Source organism: Engraulis encrasicolus, chromosome 13 (assembly GCF_034702125.1).
Source record: "Engraulis encrasicolus isolate BLACKSEA-1 chromosome 13, IST_EnEncr_1.0, whole genome shotgun sequence".
Taxonomy (NCBI): domain Eukaryota; kingdom Metazoa; phylum Chordata; class Actinopteri; order Clupeiformes; family Engraulidae; genus Engraulis; species Engraulis encrasicolus.
Genome location: NC_085869.1, coordinates 4,154,635 through 4,176,092, shown reverse-complemented (window position 1 = coordinate 4,176,092; position 21,458 = coordinate 4,154,635). Strand labels below are relative to the sequence as shown.

Genomic DNA, 21,458 nt, shown 5'->3' with positions numbered 1-21,458 from the left:
TGGGGGACTGGAAGCGTCGCGTTTCGGGGATATACCTTAAGCAGTCGAAGGCGACTGCACAGGCAGTCTAGTTTGTATTTGTATTGAAAATACATGTAACTGTATCTTTGCCCATCCCTGCACCCAGGTTTCTTGCACACTTCTTTGGGGCTACAGTGACTGAGCCCATACTGAGTTTGAGATCGTGGCAACATGAGTCCTTGACTGGGATCACCAGGAGTTCAGTTTTAGCGAGGTTCAGCTGAAGGTGATGTTCCTTCAGGCATGTGGATATATCAGAGAGGCAGGCTGAGATGCGTGCAGAGAGAGTGGAGTCCTCTGGATCGAATAGCTTTGTCATCAGCATAGCAGTGGTAGGAGAAGCCGTGATCACGGATGACATGGGCCAGAGAGGTAGTGTACAGTACAGTGGAAGTGTACATGGCAAATAGGAGGGGTCCCAGCACCGACCATTGGGGCACCCCTGTGGACAGGTGATGAGTTGAGGACAATTGCCATGACATGTTAAATGACCGCCCAGAGAGGTAGGATTTAACCCCTTAGCGTATCACTATGACTGTCTGTAATGTCATAGCAATGTTGTTATGATGTAGATAAGCATTTTCAGTAGGGGTGTCAACAATGATCGATTCGGCGATCCGAATCGATGCGGGGCATGGACGATCCAGAATCGATCCGGCAAGTTCCAGAATCGATCCAGCAATTTTTTAAAGTTTCAATTACTTCCATGGATATTTCGGGAGCAAATGAATGTTAAATTAAATAAAAGCACTTCAAAACATTGCAAGACTGATACAGACTGATACAGAAAACAGCCAATAAATTGTTGCTCAGTATCTGACTACTTGTATTGCCTCATCATAGCTGATTAAAGATTTGCTTTGCGTTCATTAGAAATGTAATGCATTGCAATGCATTGTAGAATTGAATCGGATCAGATCGGATTGGATCTAATAGAATCGAATCGAATCTGATCTACTACCTCCCGAATCGTGATCGAATTGGATCGTGAGGGCAGTGCCGATCCACACCACTAATTTTCAGCAAGTGAATAGGGTCGCCAGCGACCTCAGCTGCAGTAAGAGGCTGCACCAGGAATGAACTGTGCCTATGATGCCCATTCTTGAGAGTATAGTAAGAAGTATGTCGTGGTTGACCGTATCAAAGGCAGCAGATAGGTCCAGTAGGATAAGTGCGGAGGATTTTCCTTCAGCTTTGGCAACCCTTAAATCATCTGTTACTGACAGTAAGGCAGTTTCAGTAGAGTGGCCACTTCTGAAGCCAGACTGTTTTGGGTCAAGTAGGTCATTTTGCATAGCATAGCAGGCCTGACTCAAACAGGCCTGGCACACTATCAGGCCTGTCTACTATCAGGCCTGTCTGTAGTACATTTATGTCAAGTTAATTTCCACTTTAAATTACAGAAGGACCACCAATCCAATTTTGTTGCAAAGAAGGCACACATAAAACTGTTCTACAACAAAATAAAGACTTTTCTGCGGGTAAGCTCAACACAGCATGTTACAACATGTAGCTCAACGGCATGCCACAGCCATTCTTGGCACCCTTGGCCTTACTTCACAGCCATGCTAAAACTTGTTTGTGTTCCTATAGAAAAAGTTGTGTTGTATTTTTTCAGTCATGTTAATATATATATTTCTGTCAAACGTTCTGTGGTCCAAAAAGTGGGTTAGCAAAGTGGGTTAGCAATTAGCAACTGAAGTTCTTCTTGAAGTTCAGATGCTAATACCACTGTGGAGAACTGATTAATGGTATATTCACAGTACAGGTAAATGTTATATGGGATGATTTTGGCCTTTACATTTGTGCTGAAACATACCTGTTATTGTTCCTATCTATCAGGGAGCCTTTCACATTTCAAAGGTGGGAAAGAGGCAGGTGGAGTCTCTCGATGAATCGAAAGCTCTTATCAGAGACCTGGCTGGACAGCTGGGCAGAGTGTCACAGGTAGGCCTACAAGCTGAAGAGCGTGAGTGCTTTATCAGCATGCCGAATCACAGATACCATCAGGCCTGACTGTGATCAAAATCTCTGCATCACAGTCAGGCCTGATGGTATCTGTGATTCGGCATGCTGATAAAGCACTCACGCTCTTCAGTTTGTAGGCCTACCTGGGACACCCTGTCCCGCTGTCCAGCCAAGTCTCTGATGAGAGCTTTAGATTCATCGAGAGACTCCACCTGCTTCTTTCCCACCTTTGAAATGTAAAAGGAACTCTGATAGATAGGAACAACAGGTATGTTTCAGCACACATGTAAAGGCCAAAATCATCCCATATAACATTTACCTGTACTGTGAATATACCATTAATCAGTTCTCCATAGTGGTATTAGCATCTGAACTTCAAGAAGAACTTCAGTTGCTAATTGCTAACCCACTTTGTTAACTTTGTTCATAATAAACTGCAGGTAATGACTGCAGTATGGCCGGTTGCATAGGGTTCCTGTTGTACAGATCTTTTACCATGTTCTTTCCAGCTTTGTATAAAAATGACGGAGTAATTGAGTTATGAACTTTGCACACTGTACATGGAAAGAAATTGCAAATATTGCAAATCTTTCTCAAAGGTATAGTAGAGAATGGCTGTACTGTTGGATGCTGTTGGATTGATTTTTGAAAGTTGTTATGTGTGTGATGTTTACAACTTTTGGATAATCTTTCTTTTTCAGTGTGTATATGTGTGTGTGTGTGTGTGTGTGTGAAGAAGAGAGAGAGAGAGAGAGAGAGAGAGAGAGAGAGAGAGAGAGAGAGAGAGAGAGAGAGAGAGAGAGAGAGTAAGAGAGAGAGAGAGAGAGAGAGAGAGAGAGAGAGAGAGAGAGAGAGAGAGGTGTGTGGGGGGGGGAGCTTAGAGGCTCCGGAATCTGGCTTGACCAGCCCAGCGACCCGCCCCTGTGAAAGTGGACCGGGAGGATTTGCTGCTATAAAAGCTCGCCGTAGACATGTGAATCACAGAAGGTCAGGAAAACTCAAAATACTGTCAAGGAGGAAAACATAGAGTGAAAAACTAGCGCTTCAGAAGACAAGACTTTTGGAGCTTCAACTTTAACAATAGCTACATTTCAGCCAGACTATTCATCCTGTTATTGTCAGGGCCCTCAGTGATCTTGCTGCTGCTGTCGCTGCTGTCTGGGATATGAATACAAGTGTCTCTCATCATGATTCTCTCAGCCACAGGTAAGTCCACACACATACACACACGTGCGCGCGTACACACACACACACACACACACACAAACACACACACACACACACACACACCACATCTTTTGTTAGATGATGTCAGCAGTGCAAGTCTGTCCACAATTGTAGCCTACCTTGCTTACAGTCACACAATGACTGTAGTTTTAATAAGTTCCATTTGAAATGTTTTCTCATAATCTGTTGAAGACTCAACACTTGCAAGAGTGGACAGCAGGCATGGGAAGAAAACAAATAGTCATGAAACCTGTTCACAACCTTTTGGGAAACCCAGCTTCAGGGACCTAAAGGTAGGCTTTATGTTGTGCATAATGTGTTATATTGCAGATATCTGGGTGATATTAAGCCTACTGTGTACATGTGATCCCATATAGAGCTGAAAGAAGGAAAGGGCTTTTTACATAAAGCAAGTTGCAAGTTCACTCGTAATCCCCATTGTCATTACCAGGCCTGCACACACGGTGTGTGTCACAATTCTCTATAGACGTGCACCTAAATGGAGATTGTAAAATGCCAAAGAAATGTCAATTTGGTCCCAGTATTTTGGGTAAAAAAAAACCTCAGTGGAATAAAAAAAATTGAGTTAAAGTTGCCCACTTTGTAGTATGACTGCCCCCTCTTTATATGACTCTTGTTCAAAAGTGTAATGGGTTAAATGTAAGGAAGAAGGTCAATTTAAGGAAGAAAAATCCGCACTCACAAACTGCGTCTCATTATTTATTTATATTACCACCAGGTCTAAAAAGCAAACGCGTTTCGGCTATCAAGCCTTCATCAGTACGTGGTTATGAGTCAATTGCCATTAATGAGACAGCATACAAAAAGTTACATTTACCTCTAAAATACTGAATAAGAAATCATTAAATTAATTTATATTATATGACATTGCATTACGATAAGTATGTGTTTTGCTTTGAAATGAATGCTTTGTGTTTTCCTACAGGATGCTATTCCCCAGTTCTGTCTATCCAAACAAAGATTTAGGAGTGAAGGTCAGGAACAAGTCTATTATATGAATATTAATATACATTATACAATGTTTCAGGCTGCTACAAACACACGCACTCACGCACACACGCACGCATGCACGCACGCACGCATGCACGCACGCACGCACGCACACACGCACGCACGCACACACACACAATCTAACGCTGGGTTCAAAAGATCATTCCGTTAGCCAATACAGATTCACATTGGAAAAGTGTGATATCGATTCAGAACTTTGTGGATCGATCTTTTGCATATGATTATATGTTATATTATAGACTATATAACACACAGGGTGTGTGACTCTCATCACTGTCCTTACTGTCTTTTGCAGGTATTTTATATGCTGCTGGCATGAGAAGAATTCCGTCATCTGAAGTATATTTTCTGCGTGGCACACGCTCAATGATTTGGTCTGGTCCGAATTTTAGTCAACTGAAGGTAAACACAATATTAAAACCAATGATGTGTGTAGATTAGGGATAGGCCTACATGTTATCTTCTTCCTGACGAAAATGACGTGTGTGCCATTGTACTGATCCCTCAGACAAACACATTATTCCTCATTTAATTCCTCATTGCTGCCATGAGCGGCCATGTTGTTTTGTTACTGAATGAATGTGCAGCATTGAGGTGTAGAGGTCTAGTGTGCTGTCACCACTATGCTGTGTTTTTCTCTCAGAATGGACAAAGTCTTCTGACCATATTGAAGGAAGACCGTTACAGCCTGGAGGAGTGTCGACTCTTCATACTGCAGTGGGCCAAGGAGCTCAACAACCTGCATAGGTAATTCAGATATAGATATTAGACATAGTGGTGTTGGCCTAGTCCAGGTACAGCACGATGTGTGGTGATTATCCCCTTTGCACAGAGCCTCTGTTATAACCTGAATGTCACCAAAAGTCTTAAATGATTAAATGGTACTGACAGGCCTGTGTGTCCATTGCAGTTGTGTGGAGCCCCTGATGTGTGTGGGAGCTGGGAGCAGTATGAGGAGAAGAAAGAGACCCATCCAGAGGAGGCCGACAGGAGGCTGAAGGCGGCCCAGAAACTGCTCTCCTCCTGGGCCACACAGCTGGACACACAGCCCCAGGTATGGTCCAGAGATACAAGCTTGACAAGAGTGTGTTGTGTGTATGTGTGTGTGTGTGTGTGTGTGTGTGTGTGTGTGTGTGTGTGTGTGTGTGTGTGTGTGTGTGTGTGTGTGTGTGTGTGTGCTTGAGAGAGTGGGAGTAAGGAAGGAGAGAGAGAAATAGAGAAATGAGACAAGCCATCGCACAACCTCATATTACTTTCTATTCTAATGTATTACTCTTGTTGGGGGCAGTGCATTTTTATATATGTATAATTTCTGTATTCTTTCAGACTCACAGCAAGTGTCCTGGTCCAACGCTCTGTCGTCCACAAGCTAAAGACATTTCTCCAGGTAAACACAACTATGCATACCGAACTCTGATATGCATTTAACATTCAATGGTTTCACTTACAAGGTAACAGTTTAGCAGTCATGCGGAAAGATGAGCAAAGGTCATTGTTGTGTTTCAGAGTGTGTTCTCTGCCAACAAGAAACCAGTGGAGTCAGTTGAACAGCCTGCAATGCCTGATCAGAGGCCTGAACTGCCTGCATCATGTTGAACAGCCTGCAACGCCTGATCAGAGGCCTGAACTGCCTGCATCATCCCTCAAGGCTCCTCATCCTCACGCTCAACTTGGGCAATGACTTAAAGGGACAGTTTGGTCAATTTCAACATGCAGCTGTATTGCTCACGCTACCCTTGACTTGTCAGTACCTGGTGATGCCACATTTTTCGGCTCAGTCCTTTCCGAGATATGAGCAATTCTAATGGGGGCAGCGTTTGTTTACATTTTTAAAAAATTAAACATAGGCCAACTCCAAATATTTTCCCAAAAGGTACTGCTGTTTGCTAGTTGTCTACTGATGTTTTATAACCTTTTGGATGTTTTTGGGAATAAATAAAAATGTTTTTTTGAAATGTAAACAAAGAGCTGCCCCCATTACAATGACCAGGATCTCGGAAACGGCTGAAGAAGAAGAAAAAAAAAATCTCAGGCACTGACAAGTCCAGGGTAGTGTGAGCATTACAACTGCATGTTGAAATTGACCAAACTGTCCCTTTAAAGGTACACTGTGCAGGAAATGGTCAAAAAAGGTACTGCAACTATGCTGCTCATTGAAACTGGGTTGCCTATTGCCAAATTCGTTACAAAGTAACAAACTAATATTTTCTAGTATGGCCCAAGTACAGCCATTTTTGCAGCTAAAAATGGCTATTTATGGAAATTCAAAATGGCGGACCATGGAGAAGATCCCCCTTTTCATGTATGAAAAGTGCAATTTTTTCCTTGTCATAATGAATACTTTGAATTTGATGGTGCTGGTAACTATTCATGAAAAAGGTAATATTAGTGAATGGGTAGCATGGATTCCGGAAATAAACAACTAAAAATCCCCCACAGTGTACCTTTAAAGAACTGTCTTACTGTCGCGCAAAGCACACACCTCAGAATGATTCATAAGTTACAATCAAGTGCCAGATCATGTTGCGATGACTTGGTGTTTACCTGTCAAATTGTACCAGGTGACCATTCCACCAGCCAATCAATCACCTGGCTGCATTGGACAGGTAAAACAAGGTATATGTGGAATATGTGACACTGGATTGTAAGTAGGCCTAACTAATGAATCCATTTTGCCCACCACCGATCACGCAACACCTCAACTGCACCATAACTTATGGTCTGTAAGGCCGTTACGCCACAGTCTCCCATGCAAGCTGTGGCATTGTTGTTGTAATGCAGTGCTTGTCCAGCAGGAGAAGCTGAGGGTTTAGGCCGTTGTGTGGTGGAGCTTCCGTAACCTGGCTCTCGGTAAATGTAAATCCTTCATTAGTGTTTACATCTACATCTAATGTAACATGAAGGTCAGTTTGGATTTCTGTAGTGAGTCATCACACAGTGTCCAGAAATGTTTTTTTAAACAGTATTTATGTGATATTTATTGTCATTTGTTTACGTAGGTAGTCATCACAGTGTCCAGATTTTTTTTTTTTTTTTACAGTATTCATGTGATGTTTCTGCTTATTGCCATTTGTTTACGTTTTTTTGCTATATATTGTCATTGTATTTTGTTATTGTCAGTTTGGATGTACTGTACTCTATGTAGTGAGGGTCCCCCACCAAGGCCTAAAATGGACATCATGGAATACTGGACTCCAGTCGAGACCAATCCGATAATCTCACGAGAACAAAGGCTATAAATTGTGATATTTTTTTTAGGCTTTTATTCTGAAAAACGGTGATGTCTATCGACTGTGTGTGCTGTTACTAAGGGCATTTATCAATGTTCTAGTGTGTGCCTTTCCAAGTGTATCAGCCTAATTAGTCACTCCCAGTGATTGGATACTCTTTGGTGAACTGTACGGAGTATCCAATACTGAGCGTGGATAATTAGGCTCACACGTGGAAGGCGCACACTAGGAACATTGAGAAATGGCATGAGACTAACAGTCATTTGATTTTCAGTCATTTGAGCCAATCAAACAACCAGGTGTTATTAACACATGGTCATCCCAACCCCTCCCCACCCCCACCCCACTCCACACACACACACACACACACACACACCTTTTATAATGTCAAAAGGCGTGTTTTTTAAGTTTCTATGTGATGTCTTTTTAAACAGTATGTTGATTGTTCATGTTCTTGTAGCACTTTGCACTTTATCCACCCCCCTATGCAGTGAGGATGGCACATTATATTACATTTGCTGCAGTGAGGATGGCACATTACATTATATTTGCTGCAGTGAGGATGGCACATTACATTATATTTGCTGCAGTGAGGATGGCACATTACAGGTACATTATATTAGCTGCAGAGAGGATGTTGATCATCCTGTCTGAGCACTGATGGGTCACACTGACATATTTAAATGAAGTTAAAAACTAATTTTGTCAAAAAATATTAACATAGTGTCTAGTCTTGTTTTATAATTGTACGGATTGTAAATGTTATATGAGCACTTTGCACTTTGAGATGTCTCAACTATTGAAATAAATACATTTAAAGGCATGTCTGCTCCTGTGCTGTATGGCTGCATGCTTGAGGTGTTGTTAGTGAACAGCTGTCAACTCAGGATAGTATCGGGTTACACGGGACAAAAAAACACACACACACACACACACACACACACACACACACACACACCTTAATGTCTTTGTGGGGCCCTCCCTACAACAACAAACAATCCCTAACCTTGACCTGTCAGTGAGGAAATGTTTTTTTTTCACTTTTACGTTTACCAGTAACAGAAAAGCTACCCCAGCAAAAGGGGTCGAAACTTGTGGGGCCTATACTACAAAGCTGTCTCAGGAAGTTAAAAGAAATCATCTCATAGAAGAGCCTGGGGTCCCCATTTTCTTAAGAAGATGATGACTCCAGGCTGGACCTGGTTAGCTCCTGAACCAGCTTTGTAGTGTAGGCCTGTGGGGTCAAGGATTTGGGCCCCACCTTGTTGGTGTGCTCCAATAGCAGTGACGTCAAAGTACACACACACACGCATGCACGCACGCACGCACGCACGCATGCACGCACGCACACACACACTTAGAATGACCCCACAGACCAAGTACACAAGTGTCAAGACAACTGTAAATCAAACCGTCACAAAATGCTGTATTTTTAAACACATACAGTACATTTCACAACAACCTCTCACGTTACAGAAGCCTATTAATAATTCTCAGCCTTGATAATTTTTTTTGCAAATGAATAAATCACTATCCGGCTTGCACCAGGAGAGTGGATAGTGTTCTGACAAAATGGTGATCCTCATAACTAGCAATGTGGTTGCCACGTGAAAACCTGGAGTCATGTTAGTCTGAGTCATGGGAAGACTCCACTCACTGTGCTCTTGATGCTTGTATTGGAATATAAATACTATCGCGACTAACTACTTTCTTCAAAACTATGAGGACATTTAAGTAATCTAAGTCTGGTATTTTAGAAATATGCTAAAAGAATATCGGAAATTCACAGATTAAATGCAGTTAAGGCTAATAACAATTCCATCGCCCTTGGTGGTGACCATATTCTATTCTCACTATGTACACACACGTACAGTATGGGGGGCCTCCATAAATGAACACGGCCAAAGGGATTTATCATACACTAGACCAGGGGTGTCAAACTCATTTTGGTCCGGGGGCCGCATACAACCCATGTGGACCTCAAGCGGGCCGCATTAGTAACATCATCGCAAAAAAAACCTTAAAGCAGAGGATTAGTTTTCAGTACTATCGCGTTATCTTTTCAGCATGTTTTAAAAGTGTGATGAGAAAGCAGAGCAATATTGATAATCCTATGCAACATTTCGTTGATTTGATTACAGGGTCATTCCACGCCAAATCAACAAGTGCCCGCGCACTTAGGTCTCAAAAAATTCTGAAAATATCACCAAGTGTACCCAGGGTACTTAAGAGAAACACTGTAAATTTATTTGAATATTAGATGTATACTCTCCTTGTTACAGCCAATTTTACTGGGGGAGGGGGGTGCCCATTTTGTTCACACTCTTTTTTTTGTCAAAGTTCACAAGCCCGTAGCTCAATAACTAAACCATGTAGGAAGCTCAAATTTGGCATGCTGGTACATCGATAGAAATAGTTTGTTGCTAAACTGTCAGTTTTGGTCTGTATGATCCTGCATCGTCATAGCATTCCCTCAAAGACGATACAAATTGTACTGGAGTTTTTGGCTGTGCTCTGTTTAGGCCTTCAGAAGACATATTTGTGCCCAACATAGCCTCTTGATTTTTTCCCCTTGTAGATACAAGTAGAAACACTCCCATAAAAATCTATAAATAGAAAGGAAACCCCATCAGTGTTTGACCAGAAGACCTCACAAGTCTGACATATCATTTTGGGTGTCATTTTCAGAGAACCAGAACACCTTGTGGGATTGTCCACATATTTTTATTTTATTTTTTTCTTCATTCTCCAAGAAGTCTTCTTTTTAAAAATCCCAATGAGACTTGTCTTATGTGATGTTTTCGTTTTTAATTTCCACCCTGAACATGGGCAAAATGCAAAAAGAGAGCAACATGATTTCTATAACATTTAATGTAAAGACTAAATAATCAAATGCAAATTTTGCCCAGACATGATCACCCGAGAGTCCTTGTGCAGGGGTGCAGGAATCCCTTTCAATATCAATGATTTCAGGAGGGTCATTCCAGCTGGAATCAGCAAATGGTCCCCACTCGACCCCCTCGGATTTGCTTGAAAAATATATATATGTGATGGCTTAAACATCCAATGGAACATATCCACCATTGCTGATTTCAGCTGTGCATACTTTTTCCACAAAAAAATCTGTAAATAAGGACACCCCCTCCCCCTGATTTGGTGTCACTGCCTGAGTGACCATATTCAGACTTAATTATCTCCAAAACTATTTGTGGTGGATCCATTATTTTTTTCAGGGCTAAGAGTCATAGACCTGACAAGCATACATTACAATTTGCAGCACTGTATGTCAAATTACACCTTAATGCTGGCCCTCGACTTTTCTTTTAAATTAAAATTGCAAGGGTTTTCAGATGTCCTTAAAAACCTCAAATTTCAACATTCAAGGTTCATCCTTGGTACATGGTCAGATATGTTCCATGACTTTGACACATTACATCATATTCATCATATTTAATATAAGGTTGAGATGCAGAGGTCCAAAAATGGGCAAAAACTAATTTATACCATTATTTGGAGAAATATTCACAATCTATGACACCAGTTGCGAACTTGCTGTTTGGTGTCTCTGAAAGATAATATTATTATTCATAACATATCTAAAATTTGGGATGGTGTTTTGTCCCATTATTTTTATAATGAATTTTAAAAACTCATTCCTGTGTTACATGCAGGTGTACCTTAGAAGCCCTGTTACCTTAGAAAAAAATTGGGTTTACTACACCTAAAATGAATAGCCAAGTCAGTGTACACTAAAACCTAAAATCTCTGATACCAAATAGGTGATTTTATACTTGTTCAGCTTAGTGTTTCAGTATTTCTGACTTAACCCTCAATTCCGTCCTAAGAAGGTGGCCAATCCCCTTGATTTTTGTGTTCCATTTTCACACAAAGATGGCGGCTCATGGAGCCAATGGCATAGTTCCAAAATAGTTCCAGGAAGTCAGCATCATGGGAAGGAAACAATACACCATTGTTTGGAGCAATATTTCCAATATATGACGATGGTTGTGATCTTGCTGTTTGTTGTTTCTGGAAGAGGATATTCTTATTAACAACATATCTAAAAATTGGGATGGTGTTTTTCCCCTTTATTTGTATAATGCCTTTTCAAATCTCAAGTGTGGCATGCATCCCTCAAATCCATCCAAAGAAAAAAAAACCCACCATTTTTTAGAGCAATACCTCCATAGTATGACACCAGCTGTGAACTTGTTTTTTGTTGTGTCTGGAAGAGGATATTTTTATTAACAACATAGCAAAAAAATAGAATGGTGTTTTGCCTCATTCCTTTTAATGATCGTAAAGCGCATTGCGGTGTGACATAAGCCTGTGATCAAATAGTGCAGAGGGAAGCGGAAGTGGTGAATTGTTCTGGGCCAAGGACATGGGGGAATCAAGATTGGGTACTCATTACATTGCATGTATTGGGAAGGGGTCTCTTCAGACGACTTTCTCCCGGGCCCAGGCAAAGCTGTTTGTTCAGCTCAGTATTTCTGACTTTTTTCTGGGCCCCTGGCCTCATTTTTTGAAGTTTACTATCGGCCAGATGATCAAGTGACTACGCAACATGTTCTCACTGGCGCTACGTTAGCAATAAATTCAAGATGGTTGAGAGAAGTACCATTTTGAGAGAAGTAAAAAAAAAAAACACAACCTCTGGAAATAAAACAAGGTGTTGATATGATTTCCTTGATGCAACCTTGACTTCCTTAATGGTGATTTAATATTTGAAAAAAAAAATGTATTAAAGAAGTCAGGAACTTGCTCTGGCCTGTGACAAATTATTTTATACACACTTAACTTTCAATCAACAGCTGCACCTTATGAGTTGACTATATAATGTAGCTTGCCATTGTCATTGATGATGCATTAGGTATCTTCATTCATATTGTTGTGTGCAACCATCTGTCATTGGCAATTTAATGAGGAACACCTGAATGAAACTTTGAATGAAACTTTATTGCAACATAGGTATTGATTTCAGTAAGGATACCACCACCATGCTCAGGGCACTTCCGTCAGGGGAGGATGATGGGGGGCGGGAAGTTCTACAATCAGGATACCTCTTTACAAACTGTCTCCTCCTATGTGTCATCTCTAATCAACTTTTACTTTCCTATGCGACCATAAAACAGTCCCACCCCCGCCAACAGTCACCACGACAGAGGTACCCTGACTGTAGAACTGTGCCCCGCCCCCAATCCACCACCATATCTGAACGCTTTTGCATGCTGCAAAGCTTCCTTTCGGCTTCCACCATCTCACCTGGATCAATGTGATGATGAACTTTACAAGTATTGAACATTGTCTACAATCACTGATGATAATCTACAACTCCCTTCTTAGCATTGCAGTGGTATAATATTATATTAATGCAAGCAGTTGAATTACATTGTAGATTGCTACAATGTGACAAGAACCACCTGGTTGTCTGGTGCCAATATGAACTCCTGTGCCTTCAATATTCACCTGATATTGAATACTGCATGCAAGCAAACTCTTCCAACTAAAACTCCAGGACCATGCTGTCAAAATTGTCTGAGGGAATCTGTAGCCAGTATGAATTAAGTTATTTTGCACACACACACAAGCTTCATAGCAAATATAAAGTTACAGGTGCTGATTGAAAGACTAGTTAGGATGGGAGTCCTTGTTGCAAACAAGAGTGCTACAATTCTTTAATCTTCTCCTATTTCACCACTTTATTCCAAGACTACTACTACTACCTCTACCACTACCACCACTACAACTACTACTAAAATGATGATGATGATTATTATGATTTTACAATTAAAATTATTAATGTCTATCAAAGCCATGTGCAATGTGCTATTCTTGCTGTGTGGCATCAATCAATTCATTTACAAGTGTTATGGTTTCCCTAGAATTTGCTTTGTCATTCACAGGGTAGCCATCTTGTTTTCACTATTAAGGTGACATCAGAGCCATGGATTTGAGAGTTGCGACAAGTCGGTTGGTGACATGGTCCTCATAGCTTCAAGTAATTGTAGCCAATTGAGTTTTTAAAATTCATTATAAAAATAATGGGGCAAAACACCATCCCAATTTTTGTATATGTTGTTAAAAAAACATCCTCTTTCAGAAACACCAAACAGAAAGTTCCTAACTAGTTGTATATTGCTCCAAACATTGGTGCAAATTATTTTTTTTCCCATCTTTGGACCTCTGTATCTCAACAACCATTGGAGCCTTTTGTTAGATATACTATGATGTGAAAGTCATGGTACATATCAGACCATTTACCAAGGATGAACCTTACATGTAGAACTTTGAGGTTTTTACAGACATTTGGAAACCCTAGAACATATGATATCTACACAGAGTAGAGGCACATTATTACGGTGTGATTTGACTTACAGTGCTGCAAATTGTAATATATGATATTCAGGTCTGGGACTCTTAGCCCTGAAAATATAATTAATCTGACACAAATAGTTCTGGAGATAATTGAGTCTGAACATGGTCACTCATGCAATGCCGCTAAAACAAGCGTAGGGGGTGTACTTATTTACAGATTTTTTGTGCCAAAAGTATCCAGAGTTGAGTTCTGATATTGTGGATATGATCTATTGGATGTTTAAGCCATCACATACATTTTTTTCAGGCAAATCCGAGGGGGTTGAGTGGGAGATTTTTCAGAAATTTGCTGATTCCAGCTGGAATGACCCACGAGCGTTCAATGTGGGAGCAGGTTCGCACACCAAAAGAGACAGTAGGTCAGGCACAAAGAGTCATGTTGTTACTTTTTTTGACCAGCAGATGGCAGCGGAAGAAACGCATAGAAAACATATTGCTCTCAATGTGCATGGTGCATGTGCATGTTCAGGGTGGAAATTAAATAAGAAAACATCACATAAGACAAGTCTCATTGGCATTTTTAAAAAGAAGAATTCATGGAGAATGAAGAAAAAAATAAAATAAAAATCTGTGGACAATCCCACAAGGGGTTCTGGAGCTCTGAAAATGACACCCAAAATGATTTGTCAGACTTGTGAGGTCTTCTTTTCAAACACTGATGGGGTTTCCTTTCTATTTATAGATTTTTATGAGAGTGTTCCTACTTGTCTCTACAAGGGAAAAAAATCAAGAGGCTATGTTGGGCACAAATATGTCTTCTGAAGGCATAAACAGAGCACAGCCAATAACTCCAGTACAATTTGTATCATCTTTGAGGGAATGCTTTGACAATGCACGATCATACAGACCAAAACTGACAGTTTAGCAACAAACTATTCCTATCTATGTACCAGCATGCCAAATTTGAGCTTCATACATGGTTTAGTTATTGAGCTAGGGGCTTGTGAACTTTGACAAAAAAAAGAATGTGAACAAAATGGGCACCCCCCTCCCCCAGTAAAATTGGCTGTAACACGGAGAGTATACATCTTACATTCAAATACATTTACAGTGTTTCTCTTAAGTACCATGGGTACACTTGGTAATATTTTCAGAATTTTTTGAGACCTAAGTGCGCGGGCACTTGTTGATTTGGCGTGGAATGACCCTACAGTAATTCATTGGCAACCGTCAATGACTGAAATACGGGACAGTTCTTTTTTGCAGGGGTCTGGGGGTCTTCCCCCAGAAAATTTTTTATTTCTTAGATGTAATTTCCTGCATTTTAATGCACTTTAACATCCCGTTTCCCATTTGAGCTCAATACGAACCAATACAAATACAAATAGATTTATTATTTAATTATAACCAATACCAATACAATACCAATAAGAAGTATTAACATTTGATCTCTATATATGAGATCTATATATGAGCTTTATCAAATGCCTGGCACAGTACAAATTCACCATTTATAATAGAAGTGTGATGTGCACTTTACTACGTACAGTATAAGAGAGAGGACCATTGGGTAAATGTCATGCAGGTCTCGACTTTGCCCCCAGTGGCGTAATTGCGTATTTCGGTTATTTCTTTGAAAAAGATTTTTTTTTTTTTTTTTTTTTTTTACATATGGGCCGGATTGAACCCTCTGGCGTTTGACACCCCTGCACTAGGCCCAAAGATACAGATTAGAGTAATCAGTGAGTAGGCCTTACACCAGTGCATTCAACATTGGGGTCAGGATCCTGTGTGGGCCTGCTTGAAATATCTAGGTGTGGAAAAAAAGAGTTCTGAAAATATTACTGATTTATATTACATAATAACATTACATAATAATATTGTAATGGAAATACAGAATGCAATCTTAGACTTCCATAAATGTCTGTATGTTTAATATCATATATATGAACTCAGAGGTGGAGTGTATGCTGGATCTCAAATGGAGCACTTGTGCACTTCGGGCACTAACTAACTAACTAACTACAGTTTTTAGATGCGTCCCAGCATCTCTATAAGAGGGTCTGTCTGTCCGTCCGTCCGTCCGTCTGAAACGCATTCCTTCAATTGTGTCTGAAACGCATTCTTTCAATTGTTCCTTCATGTGGCCACAAGGCGGCAGACTTGCCATTTTGGACCGGAGCGAATGCGTGCAAGCATAGCCTTTCTAACCGGATACTAACGTTGGCGAAAAGTAGCCTAGCCACAGGCTAACTGACAAACGTGAGGCCAACAACTCAGCCGATCGTGATGTACGCCACAAATAGACCAATCGACCTCATATTTAGACACTACAATGTTGATTTCTGCCTTCGATTTTCATCAGTTAAGAAATCTAGCGTCGGATTAACACATTATTAAGGTAGTAAAGCGAGTTGCCGCCATGTTTGTTTTCCAGAATCACCACCCCGGGTAGAGAGCTCACGTGCAGCATTCTGGGTAATTGAGTTTCACTGCTTTGTGCCTTGACGGTGAAGCTGGTATTGAAAAAAAAGTCCATAAGCGCATGATTCACCCAAACGGTTTTATTTATTTATTATTTGTCGATGTTTAGATTCTTTCCCACATGCACATACTGCTGAAATGGCGTGATACTAAAGGTTGTTAGGCCTAATAAATGTCTGGTAATTTGTAATGTTCACTTCATCTAGGCTATGTGAAATTTCAAATCATAGCCTATGGTTCTTTTCCAAATCCAATAATGATGATAAGCTTATTATACCCTAAACTGCAAAAAATAAAGCCATGTCTCGCCATTTTGCTGCCTTGCTGCCTGCCACAATATTTGGAGTGTCCATGATGACCAATAAACAAAAAGTACATCCTCGGGGGGCGTTGACAGGCTAGGAGGAGGCCAGGGGGGCGTTTGGGGGGGGGGGGGTGGATGGCATAGTTGGAACTGGCATAGAGGGACGCATCTGTTGTCCGCCTGTCGGCCTTGTTTCAATTACTAACAAGCTTTTGTCTAATTCTCAGCGACATTTGCAAAACTCTTTACACATTTAACACAGCAAGGGCTTTCCATGGCCATGCAGGACTTTCAGGCTTTATCCTCCCAAGACATTTGGCACCCTTGGCAACCGTCTTGTTTGTGCTTTACTGTAATGTGTATTTGTTTCATGATATTTTGTTCACTTTCCATAAGTAATATTGGAATTGTATATGTTCTATCATACTATAAACAGTATTTCTACTGTACCTCCTGTAGTCAACAGTAAAAAAAAAATGCTTCTTACTGGAATCATCTTGAATGTCAACAACACTTGAGGTCACAGTGCTGTTGCATTTGGATATTTAGTGCAAGCAGTGAATTGCATAATTTGAATACATGCAAAAGGCTACCTGTAAAATTGGAACATAAAAGTCTATGCAACTTTTGTAATGTTCTCAATAGCCAGTGTTTTGAAGTCTTGTGTTATTTGATTGACTCAATGTACCTTGTGAAATGACAACAAGTGTTATTTTTTGACAGATGTATTTCATTTTGAGCCATATATCTAGTGTTTTGGTAAAGTGAGTGTGTACAGAAAAAGATGTGATCTATTTTGAAATGAGTACTTTGTGTATATTTAACAGTGTGTGCTTTTGAGAAGAAAATTAACTGTTTGGCCAATTGTGTTTTGTTGGTGGTAGTCTGTGTTAAGAGTTTAGAAAAAGTATCCAAAGTATGGGTAAGTGCTTGTTAGCGATTGAAAAAAACTGTAATACGCCATGCACACTGATACATCAATACTTTAGTGCACAAGTGCACCATTTGAGATCCAGCATATGTCTGTGATGTCCCCATAATTAATTACTGATTATCTAGTGCCACCTTGTGGCAGCTGTGGGTATCGTTAAGAGTAAACCATAAGAAGTGGACAGCGGAAGTTGAACTGCAGCCTACTGACTGTAGCCTAACCTTGCAGCTTCCATTCACTTCAAATATTACAAAACTAACGAAATATTGAAAAAATACAGACCTTATACTAGTCATATGAAACTTAGCGTGGGGATCGCTCCCCACGGATAACACTTCTCTTGATATTGTCATAATTATTATACAGTACTTCTATGGGCGCGCATGCAAGCAGGTGTCCACCCACAAAAACGCGTATCCACCATGTAAAGAAGTTGGATAGCTGAGTATTGGTGGATGTGAATCTCTGGCAGGAATGAGAGAAGCACTGGAAGTAAAGAACATTTTGTTTAGAAGAGGAAACCACTGTGGGAAGAGTGTACAAATACGCAGTTCCATCACTGGTTGGCAACATAACAATTTGGGGTGTCTAGCCTAGCTCACTCGAGGGCACATAGTCATAACCACGTAGCACTTTTACAGTTTACAGTAAATAACCAAATATTACAGCAGGCATTCGGGATTCGAAGTACAAGAATTAAAATGAAACTGAACATTCAGCTATTAGCCTACCCACTTTCTTAGCCAGTATCATAACAAGGCAGTCAAAGAATGAATGAATGCCTTTGCTCATAAATGGTTGTGGTTTGAGTTGGACCCAGAGTACAAGTACAAGTACAACCTTCATGTTGTACAATGACGTGTACAAGGTGCTTCAAATTGTACACAAATTTGGGACACCTTATAGGCCTACGTACAATTAAGACTTCTATTCACTGCTTTGGTACATCTCGGCTGTTACAGACAGAAGCTCTAAATTAGTTATGATGAACTACATAATGTCATGCAGGATCTATGCACGCCTGTGCCTATTTCACTGTGTGGCCCAGGAGAAGAGCAGTTTCTAGGCTGCCTTCAGTCTCCTGTTAGCCTCCGTCTGTTCCATCTCGTTCTTGTCTTCATACACATCAGGGGGGTCACAGAACTGCAGCAGAACAAACAGAATGGACATGAAGGCATCAATGTAACATTGCCATTTCAGGTTAATTATGCTGCTTACAGTTGTCAGACAGTAAGTGGGAAAATATATCATAATCGCAATCACAATAATGGGTCTAATGGTATAAAACCCGAAACCTGTACAGGGTGGTGATTATGTACACATGCTTTAGGTGTAATGTACCTGTGGCGGGTTGTTGAGTTCCTTGGACCATTGCAGTATGAAGAGTCGACACTCCTCCAGGCTGTAGCTGTCTTCTAAGTTAGTCTCCCCATTCTGAAAAAGTAACACGTACAGAACCAACAAAAATCTGCTAGTTTGGAAAATCTGGGAAAAGTAGTCTATACAAGTGTTTGGTATAATAAGCAAATGCTTTTTGTCCAGGCGCAGAGTAGGCTAATTGACCAATATAGAAAAATACAGTTCAAAATCATGTATAGCCTTTTCTAAACAGCCTATGAAAGTCTATGGGCTACATTGATTTTGTGATTAACTTGAAAGTGGAAATTCCAGTTCAAGATTATAGCCTATACACTCGCCTCCAAAAGAGTTGTCGCCTATCCATCTGTTTGGAATAACAGCTAATAACCTGACTTTCAATTAATCACTTGGCTTCAGAAGTCACTCATATGAAAGCAACCCTCCCGAATGAAAATGTATGTACAAAAATAAATTTCATGCACCAAAGACAGATTGACCCTTTATTGAACACAGACAGGGCAGATTTTCACAAGACAAAAGTTTTGTCGCCTATGGAACATAATGTGAAAATGAGCAGATAAGTCACTTCAAAACACTTCAAATACGCAGATTGGGTGTCATACTTAATCACTGAATCACTCTCACCTCTCCAGAAAATCGACTTTGGCCTTAGGTGTATGTTTAGGGTCATTGTAATCATGGAAAGGAACACAATGCAAATCAATGGAGTTCAATGAGAGATGGTGACATATTCGCTATTCGTAGAGCAATACATGTTTAACTTCATGATTTAATCAATGACAAAAGCCCTCAAACACCTGCGGCATGCATGCAGCTCCTCATAAGAGCTGTATCCCTCCCATGTTTGACTTTAGGCACCATTTCTCTTTTTTCATATTCTTCATCTCCAACACCATATAGTTCTGATGCTATCAGTTCTACAATGGTTGATCTTGGGATCTTGATTTCAGAGTATGAGTCCCATTAGCCTTCATTTTTGTCAGAATTAGGCCTGACATACTCTTGGCTGGCTTTTTTGAGACAGGACAGTGGGAGAGACTTCTTTGGTGTAAAAGGTGAAGAATTTGGAAAAAAAAATACATGGTGCCTAAAGTCAAACATGGGAGGGATACAGCTCTTATGTGGAGCTGCATGCATGCTGCTGGTGTGTGAGGGCTTTTATCATTGATTACATCATGAAGTTAAAAATGTATTGCTCTACGAATAGCAAATATGTCACCATCTCTCATTGAACTCCATTGATTTTTCATTGTGTTGCTTTCCATGATTACAATGACCCTAAACATACACCTAAGGCCAAAGTTGATTTTCTGGAGAGGTGTGAGTGAACCAGTGATTAAGTATGACACCCGATCTGCGTATTTGAAGTGTTTTGAAGTGACTTATCTGCTCATTTTCACATTATGTTCCATAGGCGACAAAACTTTTGTCTTGTGAAAATCTGCCCTGTCTGTGTTCAATAAAGGGTCAATCTGTCTTTGGTGCATGAAATTTATTTTTGTACATACATTTTCATTCGAGAGGGTTGTAGCTTTCATATGAGTGACTTCTGAAGCCAAGTGATTAATTGAAAGTCAGGTTATTAGCTGTTATTCCAAACAGATGGATAGGCGACAACTCTTTTGGAGGCGAGTGTACGTGTGTATTGCTAATCAGGCTATTCAGGTGTTGTCTTTCAAAAGCTTCTCTGCATCATTACTGATGAAACATACATGACAACGACATGATATAAAAGAGTGCAAGCTCAGTCTATGACAAGTACTACCTGTATGCTGCAGAATGGCTGAGGAAATCGATCCTATTTCATCATCATATTTTTGTGGATTATGCAACTCTTAACTTCTAGCCGACTTCTCGCTTCACAAATGTAATATATAGGTCTAACAGTGGAAAGGGCAACAAGAGATCTTTTCAATGGTACACTCACCCATACACGAACGTGATAGAAACGTCAATTGAAAGTATGCAAAAAAAGAGATTAAAAAATATTTTTTTAAATATAATTTAGAAACAATATTATTTTCCATGAGAAATTAGGGAGCTCCTGACCTCTTAGCTGGCTACGGCTATGATTACAGACTAAAAATAGTCTAACAACTTCCTCAGGAAGTCATTCCAAAAGCAGTTGTAACACTTTTTACTTAAATCTGATTTCAGGAAAAACATTGTATTGCAAGGAAACCATTTCTATGTAGAGTTGAGTAGAGAAGAGTAGTAGAGAAACTTAATTGATCCCCAGGGGGAAATTCAGGATTCAGGATATGGGTTCGATGCTACATTTGTCAGGTACATTTGAGATTCCATGGAAGGCACCTTGCTCAAATGTGACAAGCAACCCCGTAGATGTCCTGCAACACTATTTTCAAACATTTCTGTGTCAACGGTTTTGATCAGCGACCTTCAGAGGCTGAGATATGACGGGTGTGACAACCATAACTTGTGACAAGCAACCCTGTTCTCCCCTACATGCGACTAAAACTTTTGTTTACCTTCTGGTTACTGAAGTTTGGCTTAAAATGAGGTGTAGAATTGGTCTTCTTGACTATCTGTTTTTTCTTGATAA

The 21,458-nt window shown here is 40.3% G+C and overlaps 1 long non-coding RNA gene across 1 annotated transcript; it reads left to right on the top strand.

Annotated features, from left to right (window-relative positions):
• The first annotated feature begins 5,161 nt into the window (after positions 1 to 5,161).
• LOC134461498 (uncharacterized) lies at positions 5,162 to 5,932 on the top strand. Its single transcript, XR_010037301.1, has 3 exons — positions 5,162 to 5,302; positions 5,575 to 5,635; positions 5,755 to 5,932. It is a non-coding gene; the product is annotated as an uncharacterized LOC134461498 (long non-coding RNA).
• The last annotated feature ends 15,526 nt before the right edge of the window (positions 5,933 to 21,458 follow it).